Consider the following 18,878-nt stretch of genomic DNA (forward strand, 5'->3'; position numbering starts at 1 on the left):
CCTCGGAAAAAACCCAACCAGGTAATCAGGCCAAAGGAGTGATATGAAGTGAGGCCGAGGACTTCCCATAGACCATCCGACGTCAGTCCCACGGCTGGGGAAAACCTCGGAAGAAACCACTCAATGAGACCAAAGGGGCATCCAATCCAAGCCCGAACGCAGCTCAGCAGCCCAGCGAGTCTGCCGACTGAGCTACATCGATGACTCTACTAAAAATATACAATACATAGCCAATCAGATTATTAAATTTACAAACGCAAACGATTATTAATCAGTTTAGATATATGTATAATACAAGACAAGTAAGTTAATTCAATTTAAGGCATAAACAATTAAATCAGTTGTGATATACAGAAATTGATAATACATATCATGCATCTACTTCAAATTACAAACACAAACAATTCATCAATAGAGCAATACAGATTACTATTCAATTTAAAGCATATACAATTCATCAGCCAAAACTATAGACAAATATGCAATACAAATTAAGCAGATTAATTTTTAAGCTATACAAATTTGTACAATTAATATCAAGTAGATTAATTCAATTTATAATCATAAACAATTCATTAATTGAGCTATACAGACTACCATTCAATTTACAGTAGGCCTATATACAATTCATCAGTAGAGCTACACAGACTAGTATTGATTTTAAAAGGATATACAATTCATCAGCCAAACTATACAAACACATAAAATCAAATTAGTTCAATTTGCAAACTTATTTTCGTTAAGCTATACAAAATTGTACAATTCATAATGAAGTAGATTAATTTAATTTATAAGCTTAAACAATTCATCAGTTGACCTATACAGTCTACTACTCAATTTACAGCACATAAAATTCTATCTATCTATCTATCTATCTATCTATCTATCTATCTATCTATCTATCTATCTATCTATCTATCTATCTATCTATCTATCTATCTATCTATCTATCTATCTATCTATCTATCTATCTATCTATCTATCTATCTATCTATCTATCTATCTATCTATCTGTCTGTCTGTCTGTCTGTCTGTCTGTCTGTCTGTCTGTCTGTCTGTCTGTCTATCTATCTATCTATCTATCTATCTATCTGTCCGTCCGTCTGTCTGTCTGTCTGTCTGTCTATGTCTGTCTGTCTGTCTATCCTGTCTGTCTGTCTATCCTGTCCGTCTGTCTGTCCGTCCGTCTGTCAGTCCATCAGTCCATCAATCCGTTCATCCATCTCTCTGCCTACCTGCCCGTCCGTCCGTCCGTCCGACTGTCTGTCTGTCCTGTCCTGTGTCCTGTCCTATCCTGTCCTGTCCCAGCCGTCCGTCTATCCGTCTGGTCTGGTCTACTCTGGTCGGTTCGGATCGGTCCGATCAGTCGGATCAGTCCATCGATCCTATCCTATCATATCTTGTCTGTCTGTCCGGCCCGTTCAATCTATGTGTTGTGTCTGTTGTCTGTATGTCTCTTCTCTGTCTGTCCGTCTACTCTCTGCCCGTCTGTTTGCCTATCTGTCTCTTCATCTATCTGTCTGTTCTTTTCGTCTACCCGTCTGTTATTCCTTTCTTCCTTCCGACTGTGTCCTTCTGCCTGTTTGCTCGTCTAGTAGCTACCGCTCTGTTTTGTCTATTTTGTCTCTCCTTGTGGAATAATATAATCTATTATTTTATCTCTCTGTCGCCATGTATTTATATCGGCCTTCCTCTCTGTTTCCATGTTTATCTGTGCGAATAATTCGAGCACATCAATTAAGCCAACCGAACACCGTTTTTGATCTTTCCATGATTCAGGATATTTTCATGGAAAATATGTTTTGCACAGTTCTCCCAACTAAACGCCAGAACATAAACGTATAGAAGATGAAGCCTGAGGGAAAGTGGCTGGGTTGATTTATGCACAGCATGGGCTGTCGCATAGCAAAATCCAGGATCATAGTGAAGCACATGCTTCGTGTGATGATGACGGTAAGCTAGACGAGGCTCGGGAGGTTGATGTTCAGTGCATTCTGGGTCTGGACCTGACTGTGAAATGAGACGCGAGTGCGAACACTATAAACGAAGTTAAAGCTAGGAGCATGCTGTATCTCGGAACCCTCCATCTGATTTGCTTCCCCCTTTTGTTTGGAAACCGTCTTACAATCGTACCAGGCCAGCTACACGAACATGCAGTTTTTAATGGGAAAGAAGGTATTGGTATATTATTCAGATGAGTTATGTTAATGTAAATAAAATAAAAAAAATATAGTTAACTCTGGTTATACGCCCAGTGAACTAGGTTATAGTGAACATTCCGCTATAGTGAACCTAAATCGTTGGTCCCGACCCGCATCCGTTTATAGTGAACCCTCGCTTCTGTTATACTGAACCTAAAACTAGAACTTCCCCAAGAAAATGTAATCTTAAAATGGCCAAAATAGTAATTTAGGAAACCCTTCTTCCTATAAACTTCCAAGAATATGTTCAGAACAAAATCTTAAATCATCTACTCGTTAGACAAAGACAAAGGATTTGTTCAGCTTCCTGGACAGCTTGAAACATTTAAAAGAGCATAGTGTACGCCAGGGATGAGACGATATTAGCTCCTATTCATGGTAGAAGAGCTCGACCTTGATCACGAGCGCATAGCGCATCCGCTACGTAGCGTCGTAACGTAGACAACAGGGATGTACATGCACATGCAGCGAATAAAGGCAGCAATTATTACAATAACTTGCGTTACTGAATTTCTGGCTATGTAATAGGGCTAATTACTAAGTTATTTAATATACATGTACATATATAAACAAATCGCAAAGGGAAGGGTTTTTAGGAACAAAAAGAGAAATAGGAAAAGTTAATTGTATGCAAACCATTTTATTGTTAAAAGCAATTATTTATTATGTATATACTTCACTTCATTGGTTAGGAGAAACTAATAGGGTCTATCTGCTCGACATGTGTGATCTCTAAGTATTTTTGAGTATTTGTTGAAAAAATGATAATGACAATATTGATTGAAATAGAGTATACTGATTGTGTGATTGTGAAAATGTAGTCCTTACTCTCCAGTCGTGTTTATTTAATGAGTTTTCTTTGAGTGATTTGTGAGATGCACGTAACACGAAAAAACAAATTGATTAAATTAAGATATTGAGAGCCATCGTAATTTTTGGGGTCAATCATTTAAAGGGATATGTATGACTTTTAAAACTTCCACAATTTCGGTCAAAATTATGTGAAATTTAAACTATATAAACAGATCTATAATAATATCATCTGTACAAAATTTGGTGCAATTAGGTGTATTAGTTTTGAAATTATATTTTTAAGTATATTTTATTTTGGCGTTACTAAAGAAGCTCTTTGCATCAAAGTTTTCAAAATGTTTAGTTCATATTTGCTAAAAATCCTGAAAATAGTTATTGGAATAAAAGTGAATTAGCATTTTGAGCTTAGTAATAGTATAAGTTAAAGTGCAATCAAAGATAAAATATTATTTCTAAATTAAAGAAACACGTAGTTTAATAAAAGTAAATATCCAGAAACAAGAAACAAATAAAACATCAACAATAAATTTAAAATAAAGAAATAAAAGGAATCTAGATACTATCTACTGACCCAAATGTAAATTAATTTACCTTCGATGTCAATTCCGAAATGAATTTATTTCTCTCTTCTCCTGAATAATGCCTATATTTTTTTACACAACAAACACTGGACTTTATCACCATGTTCGAAGCATAAATATTGTATTTTCCACTCTTCCTTGAAAGCTTTAAGCTCTTCCGTTCCGTCATGATGCGCTGTGTTCTAAGATCTGTACATCCTTTAGGAATGTTTACAGGTAAAAGAGCTCCGCGCGCGCAGTGGGCATAAAATAGCTCTCGCTCGCAATTATTATTATAGTCGCCATCGCAAGAGAATAGTGTACGCAGTGAGGGAGAAAGGAAGGATTAGTTCTGACTTCTTTAAAAGAGGTTATTCGAAGAACAGGAAGAGACAGTGTTTTCTTTTGTGAAAGGGAGTAGAGTGATAACCAAAGGGTAAATACAAGAAGGATTACAATATAATGGTCCTCAACCCTCCCTCCCGCATCTTTGTAAAAGTGAACCAGGGGAAATTCCAAGGCCGAGTACACAGTAGCATACCTCTAGTGGAAATAGGTGCGAAATCGGTCAGTACCTACTAACTACATGATCAGATTAGATTCAAGTTTCGAACTGTGAACATCTGAATGTCGAAGCATAAAGTGTTTAAGTTGGAAGATAAAGTGAACATTAGTACTGACCTTGAATGTGGTCTGTCCCAAGTGGACATTAATATTGTATGTATAGCAACATCAATAGTATAAAAACACACTTCGGTTTTAGTGAACCTCGGATATAGTGAACGAAATATTCTGATCCCCAGAGGTTCATTATAATCGAAGTTAACTGTGCTGTGGTTTATTTTCGGACACACTGACGTCAGTGAATATAAATGTATTTTTAATTTATGTGCATACAACAAACAGCGATAATGTATAACTGATAAAGTTAATTAATCTTTCTTGACACTATATACGTATTTTTAGAGTTATTGTACACTTATTCAGTTTTCAGCTAGGCTATACGTTTTTAGTTATGAGTGTTGCGAACACTGATTCTTGTTAAAAAGTGGATTTTGAGTTGTAATTTGATGTTTGGAAATGAATATAACACGTAGAAAAAAATTGTCGCCAAGAGAGGCGAGTGAATGACTCGTTTTGATACTTGTAGGGAGTGCTGCTACTCTGGGCGGGCAACTGTGTCCATGTTGTATATCGTCGTCGTTCCTGCAATAACTCCTATGTGACATATTTATCGATTTTTAGATTTTTGCTCTATTAAATAATTTAACTAGTGATACAGCAAATAATAAATCTCCTATACGTAATTATATTTCTTTCTTTCAAAAATGTAAGAATTCACAATCCCCTATGTACGGCTGCCATAGGATGAATAAATGTGTTTTTTCCTTCTACTTAAAAATTGTATATTTTGCACATAGGAGTTATTGCAGGAACAACGACGATATGCATTTTCCTTTTGATGCACGAATTTTCTTAACGTGAAACGAAAAAGCTTTTGTGCGAGATCGTGCGTATTTGCTTGGTTTCCGCACAAAACCAATCCGCGGTAAGTCTAAAATTCCACATTCAGTATTCCCAACCGAACACACATAACAATTTCCCTCTTCTTACCGCTTAAGTGACATATTGATTTTACTGCTTTAGGCTTTTAACATATTATTTTTAGAGACGTTCAATATAGTAATAATTATAAATTGGAAACTTACCACTGCAATTTCACCTAAATTGCACTGCTAATTATTGTTTTTAAATATTTGTAAAAATTAAGTAAACTCTACAACTCCACTAAAGTTACTGCATTCGTGATGCATGTAACAGTAAGGAAGCCGTTTGCTTTAAGTTCGCATTTATAGACTGGGGGGGGGGGAGACAGACATATATCACGGCCTGCTGGAGTATAGTAAACACAGAAAACATTTTAAAGCAACAATGTTGAAGATAGATATTTTTGTTTTGCAAGTTTGCCTTCATTGAACAGAAACCAAGGTGGAGATTTCATTGCAACTAATTAGAAATTCCTCTTTCATGTATGTAATAAACAATCTTCGCACAAAATAATGTACGATACACGAGCGGTATGTTTTCTTTCAATTCTCGGAAATTAAAAAAGCTCAACTACGTTTCGCTTTTTCAAACTTTTCCTCGAACATGAAAACTTCAACATACCGCTCTTGTAACGCATATTACTATTTTGGTCTAAACATATACTGGGTGTTCAGTTCAAAGTGTGTCATGGATCGCTGTATGCCGTCATATGGCTAGTCGATGAGCCTAGAGAATTCAATCTTCCTACACTTCCGCAGAGGTGTATTATCTATGAGTCAGAGAAGTTGCATAGCGAGTACGGCGTTCATTCTGAAGAGCATTTACTGATATGTACGGCAACGCCGGTAGTAACAGGAATGTGAACTGTTTGAAAATATGTACTGAGGTGGGTTTTTTTCTTACTGCCAGGATATGGGGAGAGGGTTAAGACGATTTCTTACGTATTTGTTGACATTAACATGGACGGTCAACATGGACACGGAGCATTTGATTTGTGTTGTGGAATGGTGCCGTACGCAACCGATAACAAGTACCCTGCGTACGACTTGGCCGCGCAAAACACAGTTCGAAAGAGGTTATGGTAGCACACAGACCGTACAGACCGCCATCTGTTGCTACGACGTTCAAGTTATACCGTACACGTTCTCAAGTTCAGATTGAACGCCTTGATTAATAGGCAACTTCTCTGTCATAAAAGCTGAAACTCGCTTCAAATTGCTGACTCACAACAGTGACGTCATGACACACTTTGAAATGAACACCCAGTAGTGGTTTACACGCTTTAGATGCCGCACATTTACTTGACTGTCTCTTTATGAATAACGCTTTAAAATCAGATAATATTTTAGTCAAAATTTATTATATAAGCGTGCACATAGTATTGCAACTACTTAGCCGAAGTGAATGTATGTATTTCTTAGCAGTAGCGGACCAAGTGTACGCAATGGCTTAAACGCGCAATTTTAGCGTTGTATGGAATTTATAGAATGTCTACAAATGCACCCAGACTGTGGATGACTTTCCGTTATTAATATCGGCTTAGCTACTGCTTTAAGTGGCCACAGTCGATTTCATCAGGGGATCCCGTAATATAATACTTACTTACATATGGCTTTTAGGGAACCCGCAGATTCATTTCCGCCCTTACATAAGCCCCCCATCGGTCCCTATCCTGTGCAAGATTAATTCAGTCTCTATCATCATATCCTACCGCCCTCAAATCCATTATATTATCCTCCCATCTACATCTCGGCCTCGCCAAAGGTTTTTTCCCTCCGGTCTCCCAACTAACACTCTGTATGCATTTCTGTACGTGCTACATGCCCTCCCATGTCAAACGTCTGGTTTTAATGTTCCTAATTATGTCAGTTGAAAAATACAATGCATGCAGTTCTGCGTTGTGTAACTTTCTCCATTCTCCTGTAACTTAATTCCTCTTAACCCCAAATATTTTCCTAAGCACCTTATTCTCAGGCACCCTTAACCTATGTTCCTCTCTCAAAGTGAGAGTCCAAGTTTCACAACCATAGAGTACAACCGGTAATATAACTATTTCACAAATTCTAACTTTGAGCTTTTTTGAGAGTAGACTGGATGACAAAAGCTTCTCATCCGAATAATAACAGGCATTTCCCATATTTATTCTGCGTTTAATTTCCTCCCGAGTATCGTTTATATTTGTTACTGTTTCTCAAGATATTTGAATTTTTCCACCTCTTCAAAGGATAAATTTACAATTTCTATATTTCCGTTTCGTACAATATTTTGGTCGCGAGACATCATCACATACTGTATCTTTTCGGGATTTACTTTCAAACCTATCTCTTGTATATCGATTATTTATTTATATGCTGTTAAATTAAGAACATCACTCGTGTTCATTTTGTATTGAAATGAATAGTGACATATATATTAACTTTCAAGGTTCATTACTTACATGCTACAAATATATGTTTCCGTAGGTGATAATAAGAGGAATTTTTTGGAAAATCTAAAGCACGCTATGTGCAAAGAAATGTAAAAGAAACTACCGACAGAAAACCTAGCATAATCGTAAACCTTGAAACGACATAACGCATTATAAATATAATGACTTTATTACAATCTTTTTTTAAAAATTGCAGTGCCGCCACTGATAGACCTTCCCACATGCAAAGAATGTCAACAACTCTACGTAAAGTCAATCATCCCCAATAGAAGTGGAGTGAGGCTAACGTCGTATTTCCCCTACTTACGGGTTCTGCAGGCCTGGTCTAAACATACAGTGGTTTAGACGCTTTAGGTATCGAACATTTAATTGACTGTCTGCTTACGAATAACGCTTGTGAAAGTAATTGAAAAATTTATTATCATCCTTACAGTTCCTCTAATAAAGAGTAATACAATCCTTTTGTTCTCTTGAAGCTAAAATTGGATGTATATACATTTTCCTCACTCTACGTCTTATCTTTTTCATTAACAGAGCATGGAGAAGCATAGTTTCGTTCGATGAAATTTAAAAAAATACATATGAATGGCTTGGAGCAACATAGTGACAAGCCACATTCAAATTTTACAGGAAAACAACTCTTAAAGATTTAAGACTTAAGGGCTGTTTTCCTGTAAAATTTGAGTGTGGCTTGTCACTATGTTGCTCTAAGCCCTTCATATGTATATGTATATATTTTGCGGTGGCGCTTCCAGTGTGTGATAATCTTTTTCACAGTGGCTAATGAATTTAATTTGGCAACTACACCAGTAACGCCACCGGTGGCCTAGTCTAATACGACCAGAGTACATAATCGTCCTCAGCACCGAAAGAACTAGGAATGAAGTTATTGGCATTGATAATTATCATGCATTTCAGCTAATGTCCCAGAATATAGTGCGACATTTCTGTTTGGATTAAGGTGGAAACTACGTTTCACGAAGTTGCTTCTGAAACAATAAAGATCAAAATTTACGTCTTGGGCTTGGAGTCCATTTGATTGATGATGCCCCTCGCGCTGCTCCGTTTCAGTTCATGTCTTCCACAATTCATTTATAGCGGAGTTGGGCGTGGCATATCTTAAGCTCAAAGTTTCCGGCATTTGTCTCAGATTAAAGTCTATTAGATTAATTCGCCTGGTATTGGGATCACGATAATGGACTGTAAATTTTCTGACATTAGGATTAGTTTAATAATCACGAAATTATAGCATTTCAAAAAATTTTAAACAAGACACTAGAAAATGATATCAGACCTAGTTGAATAAAAGTATGAGACATATTGGAAGCTGGTGAGTGATTCAACATCTATGGGTACTTCGAGGGTTTAGGCTGGTATTCATAGTCGACACTTTCGATTAAAGTGTCCTTTGGAAGAGGCAAAATATCACTTTTTCGTTGCACAGTCGACACTTCGGTACAAGGGAACACTTTGGATGAAAGTGTACTTCCGACCACACTTTGAGCCGAAAGTGTCACTTTGTAGAAAAATGGCGGACGTCTTGGAGGTTGTTCAATTATTTATTAGAACGTGCGGAAGAAGTCACACACTTAGTGGACAATGTATGAAAGTGCCACATTAGGGATAGGCCTAAAGACAATCCCGTGGAATTTTATAATGATATAGAATTAAAAAAAAAAACGGTTCCGATTTGTTAAAGACACTTATTGAGATTGTTCATCTTTTCGATGACTGGTTGACAAAAACGAATAATAGAGGTTTGCCAATGCCTCCAATAATACAGTTATTGACTGCATTAAAATTCCATGCTACAGATATGTACCATACATTAATATCTATAATATTCTACTTCAGGTATTTCTGTAGTAACATTTTTATATTTATAACCACAATTCGATGAAGTGATATGGCTATATAACCTATTTTTTATTACTGAAATGAATTTTTTAACTTAAATAATATTAAACTAACTTCAATCTAATGTAGGCATAACTATCTTAAATTAGCACTGACAGACCTCACGTTGCCTGCTTTCTAATCAGATTCCATAATTATATTGGGTTTAAAATGATTGTGATTTTTGTTGACTACTGTATTTTGGGATAAGATTTATCTTGATGTTCATATAATCATTACCGTTTTGATAATATATATTTTCATGCCGGTAAGCAATACATCTGTTATGGCTGCTTCTGCTGAGATATTGTCTGTAGTTCATGTGCAGTCATAACCTCACCATGAAAAGAGATTTCATACCATTAGGCCTATTTTGTTTTGCATCGTAGAAAATTTTGGCATTCAAAATATTCCTGAAGAGCAGGCAATAATGGAAACAAGGGAGAGAGAAAAAACAATAATAATAGTAGTAATGATAATAATAATAATAATAATAATAATAATAATAATAATAATAATAATAATAATAATAGCAGTAGTAATGTGTTTATTTCATTCTTTTGACTTCTATTCACTATTCACGAAGAAGACAGAAATGAAAATAAAGGGAATGAAACGATAACTTATATCAATGAAGCAGATACGTATAAAACCTAACCTAACGATATAAATGAATTATATATATAACCTATATACAAAACTTAACCTAACGATATGTACAAAACCTAATCTAACTATATAAACCAATAGCAGATATGTACAACATCTAACAATTATATAAATCAATGGAACGTATACATACAAAACCTAACTTAACGATATAAATCAATGAAAAAGATGTGTACAAAACCTAATCTAACTATATACATCAATGGATCAGCTATGTCCTGTACAAAACCTAACCTAACTTTAGTATATAACTACAAAAATGTCACCAGCAGTATCAGTACCTATTTAATAAAATATTATATATATGAACTGACTGAAATAATCTAAAGTATCAACAACAAAAACAAAAAACTGAAATAAAACAACTTTAAATATATATTTTCTTTCTCACGCGATCAGTTAGGCTCCCAACTCAAATTACAAGCGTTATATTATTCTGTGGGTTACACATTAATTTGTTATTGTTTGTTCACTTGTTTTGAAAGGCATTGTGGGTCTTCTGTTACCAACCAAATTGTAACTCTGCACTTTGCTGGCGTAAAGTGACACTTTGTAAAATGCACTTCTTCAATCGTCTATGACATACCTGCACAAACAGCGCTCAACGAGCGCGCGCGCTCCTTCGGAGCAGGAGAGCTGTGTTTCCCGCTCGCCGAAACGGAGAGGAAGATACGTCAGAATGACATAGACTTACTACTGGTAGAGGAGAGGCAAACAACCAGTCAGTTATCTAGTGGAGTGCAGTGTGTAGGCCTATTCTCAGTAACTGTTTCACGTTGCTTACCTGCTGCTACAGTACAGTATGGAGGAATCTAAAAGACGGAACATAACATTTAACATTTAACGATTTACAGCTCGAACTTATTGATCTTCAATGTGACCTAAGGGCTAAAGATCGTTTGAATAATACTACTAGCCTGGTTGAGTTTTACAAGACTAATCATTAGCAATAATATTCACGACTACACAGGCTGGCTGTGAAAATGATTGCTATGTTTGGCTCAATATTTATATTTGTGAGCAACTGTTTTCTATAATAAACTTATTTAAAGGCAGACATCGAACATCTGTAACTGATGTTTCATTACGATCAGTAGGCTACTGTTCCTTTCAGCTACCAACAACATAAAACCTCGTTTTGATGTACTGATAAATAAAAATATAACAAAATGATATTGTACATTTAAGTAGCTACAGAATTTCTATTATTTCTGTAAAATAAATATTTATTTATTAATTAATAATAGTCCAAGATAGTTGTGCAAACACTGAACGGGAATTCATTTCATAAACATTCGTAATAGTACTTCCTTTTGTGTACATTTTGTACGAGATCGCCCCTTTTTCCAGTCCACCCTATACTGAGCGCAGCTAATATCTGCATTCCGCTCATGAGCTGTGAGCCGGCTCGGAGAGCGCAAACCTTGTGCAGGCCTGGTCTATGAGTAGGCCTACCACTAATATGAAAGATCCACTTTCATCAAAAGTGTCACTTTGCAAAGTGGTGGTATAAAGTGTCGACTATGAATAGTGAGGAACTGTTTTCAGAACATGGGAGGGGTGATAGTAGGAGAAAGAAGAATAAAGTGCGTGAGATTTACTAATGATAGGTGGTTGTGTCAGTGGAGGAGGAGTTGATAGTAAGGGATATGTTGCTGGAGGTAAATGACAGCTGTGAGCAGTATGGAATGAAGATCGAAAGGGATAATAAAATATAAGACAATTTAATTCAGACTTTCCCCCTGCTTTTTTATGCAGTATATATATATATATATTTTTTTTTTTTTTTGTTCTTGAGTGGAGTTTGGAGAGGAGATACTCAAGAGATGGAAGAATAATTGCGACTATGTAAACGCTGGCACAAGGGAAAGGTTCGAGGGAGAAGGAGATGGTTTTCAAGTTGGAAGAAGCTCTTGGACTAAAACTGACAAACAGTCGGGAGGGTTGATCCAGGTTATTGGTGTGGAAAAAATACTATTAAATGCAGTGGGAAGTATAAGCGGGATAAAGAAACGAGGAGTGGAAATGAGGGCATTTGTCAAGTGGCTGCGACTGCTCGCTGATACGTCAGAAATCTTAAATGGAGCGTGAACGCCGCTCTCGAGGTGAGGCGCGAAATGCGGCGGAAATATGTGAACGATGGAGTCTATTGTCAAATTAAGATGCTGTTCGTAGTTTAAATAACCGACTCTTAAAAAGTTCTTAGCTTTAGTTATTCAGCATACAGTGTAACGTATGAGAATAGAAAACAGAAATCAATGTACGAAATAACTGTAAAATGTACGAGGATGATGATGATGATGATGATGATTAGAGCCCGGGTGTTTAGGCACTTATATTGGTTAAAATAGGCAGGCATATAGTCACTAAAAATAGTAAAAATAGGCAGTGAAATAGGCATTTATTATTCATGGAAACAGACAAAAAATAAACAAATACTTAATAAACTGTCCCATACGGTACTCACTCTCCTTGGTTACATGTCACAACAAGATGCTTTTTTTAAGTTGTCAAATGTCATAGTGCGCCGCCTGTCAGAGAGAACGTTTTTCATGGTGGAAACAGATCTTTCTACTTCTACTGAAGTGATGTGCAATGTCTTTGCTTATTATGCTGTATTCGCTGAAGACGCCACTTTCTTGACAAGTCTTAGTGATATTAATGAATTGAAAACTCTTAGTAATTCCGTTTTTAATAAAGCTAAGAATTGGTTTAGTTCTAATTTATATGAAAGTAAAACTGCATCTTTGTTGTTTAGTAGTACAGTCATGGAAAATAATAATTTTAAACTTCTTGGTATTACTGTGGACAGCACACTTACTTGTGCTGACCATGTTGAACTGTTTGTAAAAAATTGTCAAGAGTAATATTTCTTCTGCGAAATTTGAAAATGTATGTTCCGAAGAATTACATTAGAGTTGTCTATGTTTCTTATTTTCATAGTATACTATCTTATGGACTACTTTTATGGGGTATTAGTTCTCATACTAATAAGATACTTATGTTACAAAAAAAAGATATTAGAATTATAACTAATTCATCACACTGCAGACCGTTATTTGTAAATGAAAAAATTATGACTGTAACATCACTATATATTTATCAAGCCCTAAATTTCGTCAAAGAAAATTCACATATGTTGACACATAGGAATGATGTTCATATATACAACACCAGAAACCGTGACCTTTTTGACATACCTAAGTGTAGGCTGACTAAAACAATGAATAATTATTTTATTATGTCTTTAAAAATAGCAAATAAATTTCCGAGATATCTTTTTAATCTGGAAAGGAAGTTTTTAACAGACTTGTCTGGTTGGTTAATCAACAAACCATTTTATGAAATTAATGAGTTTTTTAATGTCAACGTTGTTGAGAGTTTTTGAATTAATTTTATTGTTTTGTTGTTTACTTTTCATTACTGACTTTGTCAATTGCACTATGTTGTGTGCTCTGACTGTTTAACACTGCATATTATACTGAATATTGGAGCAAACTTAAAACAACTTATTTGAGAAGGACTGTCTCTACTTTCTTTCAGAGATCAGGAAAAACCGACTGTGTATTGTCTCAAAAAAGAGGGATGTGAGAAGGGATTAGAGACTTCAAAGTACGCGTGACTTGTGCGTGTAAGCGACAACAGTAACGGGACCTGGAGAGTTGCTTTTAATACTGCCCTCATCCCCTTTCTTTCGCTGGTAAACCCCGAAGTGACTGAGCACTGAGGGTTATACTGTTCAAACATCTTTGTTAAGTGACATGAAAGATGGAATCGGTAGGAGAGAAAAGTTTACTACTTCTTGGAAACATATGTATTGCTGGAGAATAAGATTCTCAGCAAATATTTGTGTGAGGTGAATATATATTTTTAATTTGGACAACCGTTCTTTTTTGTTTTTTGATATAATTTATGTGCGGTTTATTTTAAATGCATTAAAATATAGAAAATATACAATAACGACATAAAAAGGCTAAAAAAGGCATTTAACCTTAAAATAGGCAACAGGAGGTAAAATAGGCAAAAAAGGCAAAATAAAAATTGGGCCTATCATCCCCAAATGTGTGGAAACGTGTTTATCTCTAATAGGTCTTTCATACATACACTCAGTTTGAAAAAGGCATTTTGCCTAACATCCGGGCTCTACAATGACGTAACAGCATACGTCAATATCACATAACAAATAGTTCCAAGGTCTGGAGTCGGAATGTATATTCCTTAAATATCAGAAGTAAGCACTGAAATAATGAAACAATTGTCTTTAGAGACAATTAATATTAGGTACCCTCCACAAAACTGGCTTCATTTATACACCGACGGATCCTTGATCTCCAGAGAACAAGGTGCCGGTGCAGGTGTTACGTGCTGTCTCTTCTCACTTGATAGATCTCTTGGATATGGAACAACAAGTTTTGATGGAGAAATCGTTGCAATAAGTGAAAGTCTCAGGAATCTTCTATTTCACATCAATAAATTTAAGAATGCAGTTATATTGTCAGACTCCAAAGCAGCTATTTCTATCAATCGTCTCTAAACACACACCTTCATCTCAAACAGCAGAAATAACTAAAATGCTCTCTCAATTAATATCACTCAATAAAAGAATTGTATTCCAATGGATACCATCCCACTGTGGAATCCTGGGAAACGAGAATGCGGATGCATTAGCAAAGAAGGGCAGCATTGCTACTTACAGACTTGTTACTAAATCTACGTATTACTCTGTGAAAAAATTTATTAAATCTACATACTTAGACTTCAACAAACAAAATTTGATAACACAATCTCAAGGGAAAAAATGGAACTCTCTGCATCATAATCCACAGTTAATTCTCGATTTACTACGCAAATCGTCTGTAGCTGCATTTAGATTGGCAACAGGCCATGATTGTTTGGCCAAACACCTGCATAGAATTGGAATATATCAGTCCCTTAACTGCCCATTGTGCAACTCAAACCAAGAAATGGATTCGGGACACCTCAAAATCTGTGCTTCAGTGGCTGACCATGATAATATCTTTGAAAAATATTGGAGTGCAAGAGGTCAAATGACTTTATTGTCACACGCGTGGCATTATAAAACAACAACAACAACATATTTCTTAAGTTAAATATCGCCTATTTTAAAAAAAAGATTCGGAGATAGTAATGTCTAACCTTGTTCGTTTTGGATTTACTCCTACAGCAGGAAAATGAAACAAGAAAGTAATTCCATAAACTAATAATAATAATAATAATAATAATAATAATAATAATAATAATAATAATAATAATAATAATAATAATAATAATACATTTAAACACAATTATGACATTCTTTTCATTCTTCACAATTTTCAAGTGTGTCATAGTTGTCTTTAATTAGCATAGATGTTACATAAATGTTACTTATGTGAATATAAGCATTTTAATTAAATATAAAAACTCCGTATGTGAAGAGGCAGCTTGCGGCACAAGATTCACAGAGACGGTTTGCTGCTGTCGAGCGCGCCCATTGAGATGCACGGCGGTTCGCGTGTTCATCGCTGTGAATGACGGGAGCTTTGCATGCCCTGGTTTTACTGTCGAATTAGCGTGTGTTATGTGGCTTTGCGGCGTCCCACCCGCACATTGCGCGCAAAGGCCTCATTGGTTATTGGCGCACACTCTGTGGCGTGCAGCTGAAATTAGGACAATTATGAACAAGACAGCTCCACTGTGAGTGAGACCATTTGGATCTGCACATTTATTTGCGAATTTTTCGCGCGTGAATTTTCATCGCAGTTAATTATCAGTTATGTATTATTATTATTATTATTATTATTATTATTATTATTATCATTATTATTATCATTATTATTATCATTATTATTATTATTATTATTATTATTATTATTATTATTATTATTATTATTAATAGGGGAGACTGTTGTACCTTTAAACGCTTTTCACATTTAATTTTTTTTAATTATGAGAAATGAATTTTTAAAATGAAAAATGCTTTAAATAATTATTGAAGATTCCTCTACAACTTCCTGTATGTATTTTCCTGTTTTACAGTTCTATTAAGGATGGAAAAAAAAATAAAATGTAGGAATATGTAATGTGTTCAAAGGTACAACAGGTTCATGTACCTTCGAACATAACTTCTTGTACCTTGGAAAACATGTAATATAGGTGGGAATATAGCTGTCTCATGACCAGAATATTGTACGAAATGGAAATATAAAAATTGGAAATTTATCTTTTGAAGAGGAGGGGGGGATATAGCTGTAAGAACTGAAAATCATATTTAAAATTATTTACCAACATTAACCAGAGCAGGCTTCTCTGATTGATATTTTATTTCCTGGAGGAGCAATAACTGCTTCAACATATTTCTTCAAGGCATCCGGATCAATTAGGGGCCTCTTAACTCCTGACTTACTCCATTTTTAAATAAAAGAAAAACAAAAACCGATAGTATTGTGTACCTTGGAACATGTTCCATGGTAAGAGATGTTTTGTGTTCAAAGGTACAAGAGGGTACACGTTTTAACAAATATGGCCCTCAAAACTAGAGATTCGAATAAATTATGGAAATTAAAATATATTATTACTTACCAGATGATAGAGAACACACTTTACTTGATAAATAGTAACAAATACAATCTAGTTTTGTGTTAGAAAACGTATATTAATGAACGAAAAGTTTACTTTTGGTACTAAAAAAATACATAACACAAGTACAGCATTAATTAAAGTCACGGAAGACCTACGCGAGGCCCGGGACGAACGTAAATTGACAATAATGACTTTACTTGACTTCAGCAAAGCCTTCCATTCTGTAGACATTGACTTGTTAATATGTAAACTCAGAAGACTACACCTAGAAGAGCACGTTTGCCTCTTACCTTAATGGCCGCCAACAAAGTGTAATAGCTGGAAATTGTTCTTCCTGTTGGCAGGCCGTGAGGTCAGGGATCACACAGGGATCAGTTCTTGGCTCTTTACTATTTACAATTTATGTCAACGACATATCAGAATCTCTAAAGTACTGCCGACACCATCTCTATGCAGACGACCTTCAAATATACATAAAATTCCACACTGACGAAATAAATGATGCAATAACTAAAATTAATGACGAGCTGGACTCAATCTGGACATTGCCACGGAAATTCCGACTTAAACTAAATCCAGAAAAATCACAGTCAATCATTGTGGGCCATTCACGTTTGTTAAGCACTATTACCATACCAAATTTGTCCCCGATTAAAATATACGGCACCGAAATTCCGTTCAGTGAATCAGTAAAGAATCTAGGTATTTATATGGATGAAAGTTTAAACTGGAACATTCAAGTTGCAGAAACCTGCAAAAAAGTATTCTCATTAATCCACTCGTTTAGGCGATTCAAGAATTTTCTACCCTTTTCCATGAAAAAAATGTTAGTGCAAACACTCGTGATGCCCCACTTCGATTACTGTGATATTCTGCTTACTGACCTAAGCATTACTTCGGCGCAGAGACTACAACGTGTTCATAATATGTGCGTCCGTTTCGTCTGCAATATTCACCAGGCTGATCACGTAACACCATCCCTCGAAATGTTGTCCTGTCTCCGTCTAGAAGATCGTAGGAAAATCCACTGTCTTTCCCTTCTCATTCACATATTGCATTTCTTCAATCCTGTCTATCTTGCGTCTCGTTTTCAAAATTTATCCACACATTATAACCTAGACACACGATCACAACACTTCTCAATATTATCCAATACCTCCCACCGAACATCCTCATATTCATCTTCTTTCACTGTGGCTGTTCCTCGACTTTGGAATTCCCTACCGAGTAATCTCAGGGACTGTCAGACATCAAACCAATTTAAGAATAGGCTAACGAAATATTTTTCTAACAATTCTTGTTAACAATAATAGCTGTTTCAGGTTTCTCAATGTTTAATGGTTATATATATATATATATATATATATATATATATATATATATATCACAGATAAATATCTAAATTATCTCATTATTATTATTATTATTATTACTATTATTATTATTATTATTATTATTATTATAACTATATTTCTTACCAATGTTTATTATTGTCACACTAACATTACTTATCCAACTTTGATTATTTACTTTCACGTTGTTTTATAGTCTAGATATTAATGTAATAACTATGTAAGCAATTGTATTCAATTAGAATTACAGTCTGGCTGGGCGGAAGAGAAGGCCTACTGGCCTTAGCTCTGCCAGATTAAATAAATAAATAAATTATCATTATTAAAAAAATGAGATTTATGATAAAATATAGCTGGAGTGGAAAAAGGTAGAAATAGGCCTACTTTAAACATGAAACCATAAGGAAGAACTTAGGAATAAAAAGCTGCTTTAAAACAATGACAACTATCCTTCCTTCGAGAGAATGGGCGCACATCGAATACCAAGCGCATCTTGGTTTTCGAACCACAAGGAAAAAAAAACGTAGAGACGACCGAAAAAAACGAAGAGAAGGCTAATATTAGAGCTTCAACGGACGTAGAGTCCGATGATTGAAGAAAAGGAAAATCGTAAGGGCAGCATGCTAGAATATACTAGGGTTGCGTGCACGGCTTTCGAAAACCGTTCTTCCCTATTTGAGTTGTAGTGTCTGTAATTCTCCTTTCCCAACATTCCTCTTGTTCCAGCACGCATCCATCAAGTAAATGATGAACAGTGTTTTGTTCTCAGTTATCCTTCACGTGCGTGAGAAGGTACAACACATCGGCACTCTAGATTGTCTCGTCACCC

General features: G+C 35.5%; 1 protein-coding gene across 6 annotated transcripts in view; it reads left to right on the forward strand.

Annotated features, from left to right (window-relative positions):
• trio (trio Rho guanine nucleotide exchange factor) overlaps positions 1 to 18,878 on the forward strand; it is a 2,234,512-nt gene that overhangs the window by 681,528 nt on the left and 1,534,106 nt on the right. The window lies entirely within an intron of this gene.

Source organism: Periplaneta americana, chromosome 6 (assembly GCF_040183065.1).
Source record: "Periplaneta americana isolate PAMFEO1 chromosome 6, P.americana_PAMFEO1_priV1, whole genome shotgun sequence".
NCBI classification, from domain to species: domain Eukaryota; kingdom Metazoa; phylum Arthropoda; class Insecta; order Blattodea; family Blattidae; genus Periplaneta; species Periplaneta americana.